Source organism: Balaenoptera ricei, chromosome 6 (genome assembly GCF_028023285.1).
Source record: "Balaenoptera ricei isolate mBalRic1 chromosome 6, mBalRic1.hap2, whole genome shotgun sequence".
Classification (NCBI taxonomy): Eukaryota; Metazoa; Chordata; class Mammalia; order Artiodactyla; family Balaenopteridae; genus Balaenoptera; species Balaenoptera ricei.
In genome coordinates this window covers 61376285-61378693 of record NC_082644.1, presented here as the reverse complement: position 1 = coordinate 61378693, position 2409 = coordinate 61376285, and the positions used below count along the sequence as shown (strand labels likewise).

At 36.7% G+C, this 2409-nt stretch overlaps 1 non-coding gene across 1 annotated transcript; it reads right to left on the bottom strand.

Moving 5' to 3' along the window:
• Positions 1-455: 455 nt before the first annotated feature.
• Positions 456-528, bottom strand: TRNAA-CGC (transfer RNA alanine (anticodon CGC)). Its single transcript has one exon. It is a non-coding gene; the product is annotated as a tRNA-Ala (tRNA).
• Positions 529-2409: the final 1881 nt, after the last annotated feature.

Here is a 2409-nt window from a genome sequence, read left to right as displayed (position 1 = left end):
CACAGCTCCCTTCCGGAGGTGCAGGTCCCATCCCTATGTCTTGTGTCTCTGTTTTTTCTTTTTGCTTTTGCCCTACCCAGGTACGTAGGGAGTCTCTTGCCTTTTGGGAGGTCTGAGGTCTTCTGCCAGCGTTCAGTAGGTGTTCTGTAGGAGTTATTCCACATGTAGATGTATTTTTGATGTATTTGTGGGGAGGAAGGTGATCTCCACGTCTTACTCCTCCACCATCTTAAAGGTTTCCCCCTGATTGTTTTTAAAACAAAAGTGTCAGCTTACGGTTACAGGTTATGCATTGGATAGTCTAGTCCCAAGCCTCTAAAGCCAAAAACATCTTCTTTATCCTCTGATCCACAATGCAGATAAGATTCCCTAGTTTAGATTTTTTTTTTTTTTTTTGGCTGCGCCGGGTCTTAGTTGCGGCATGTGGGATCTTCGTTGCAGCATGCAGGATCTAGTTCCCTGACCAGGGATCGAACCCAGGCCCCCTGCATTGCGAGCACAGAGTCTTAACCACTAGACCACCAGGGAAGTCCCTTTAGTTTAGATTTTTAATCTTTAAAAGACTATTCAACCTTTCACATTTCAACTTTGCCCATATGTCAGTAAGTTTTTGCTGTAAAACTAACTACCCCAAATTCAGTGGCTTAAAACAATAACCATGTATATAACTTACAATTCTGTGAGCTGAGAGTTTGGGCTGGACTCAGGTAAGTGTTTTTATTGCTCTCTGCTGGGCACATAAAATCAGATGATAGTTTAGCTGCCTGGCTAGTCCAGGGATCCTCACGTTGGATGATTTGTCTCTGCTTCATATGGTTTCTCCTTATCCACCAAGCTATTCCAGGCCTTTCCATTTGTGAAACTTCTTGAGGTCCTGACTCAGAGCTGGCACATTCCTTCTGCCACATTCTATAGGCCTAAGTAAGCCAATAGTCTAATACAAACCATAGAAGTAGGGAGATAAGCTATAACCCTTGATGAATAGAGATTCACAGTCATATTATAATGATAATCATACTGGGAAGAAATAAATTATGGCCAATTTTGAAATCCAATACAGTATTTTTTTCTATTTAATTTCTATTTGTTTTATTTAATTATTTTAAACATTTTATAATCTTTTCCAAATTGTTCTATTAACTCATATTTTAGAGTGCTAATCTTCCCATTTATTATTTGTATGGTTATTTCCTCATATAGTTAGTAATTTCTATTGTGAGAGCAGTAGGGATAGTGTGTGTGTGTGTGTGTGTGTGTGTGTGTGTGTGTGTGTAGCAGTGGTTAAAGTGGTGGAAGGATCTTGTTTCTTCTGGGATATGAAAGTTTTGCTAAAGACTGTTTTCGGGTTCTTTTTCTTTGTTTTTTATTTTTGTATTTTTTTCTATATGTCCCTGAAGTTCCATGTGTCCAAGAATGTTAATGGCAGATTCCTGCATAACACAAGTGATATGAAATTTAATCTATACATAAAAAATATTTTTTCCTTCTTAAAACACCAGGCAGAAATAACTATCCATGTTGCTTCTGAGTGTAAATAGCAGACTTTTCTTTTCTATATTTCCTAGTGAAGAAACTCTTTGAAGGCCTCAGTTGGTCAGAGCTTTTAGTTTCAGCTCCCCTATTTGGCCTATGATGATAAAATACTGGCCTCAAACTCCTTCAGTTCTTGTAACCTCAGTGTTTCCCACACATTCATGGTATCAGCTTGTGGATTTGTTTCTTGACTGAAATCTACACTTTTTTTTCTGTCACAGAGGGATTTTTCTTTCTTTTATATTTACTTGAATTTTTCATTGTTCTTGTATTTTACTTTAAAATTTCTATGTGTTTGAAGCAGGATGGATATTCTCTATTAGCTCTAAAACTATCCCAAATAGTTATGAGAGGTGCTTTTTGTTTGTTTTTAACTGTAAATCTTCAGGACTATAGGACATACTTCCATCAATAGCATGAAAGTTCACCTTAGTGTTTTAATAAGCCAGCCATGCCTGTCTTAAACATTAGACAGTGCTTCCATTTTAATTGAATCCTGAGGTTTTTATCAATAAACATGTCTCATTAGGAAACAGATATTATCTCCTTTTATCTACTGTGGCCTTTGAAGTCACTGAAATATTAAAGCACAAGGGTGTTACACCTGGTTAAACTCCCTTCTATAATGCTAACATTTTCTGTTTACATGCTCCATGTAGATTGTTGTCTCAATATCAGAAGTGGTTTCACTAACTTTTAGAGCTGTCTTTTGTATGTGCAGAGATTCTATAGGCTGGTAGTTTTACATGAAAGTCTTTGAGATTTTACACAGTACACTGTAATTATAGGGTAGAAATGTCTCCTCCAGATAATAACTTATATATACTTTTTAGGGTAGAGTAGAAGAATATTATTCAAACTGCATTTTAACAAACA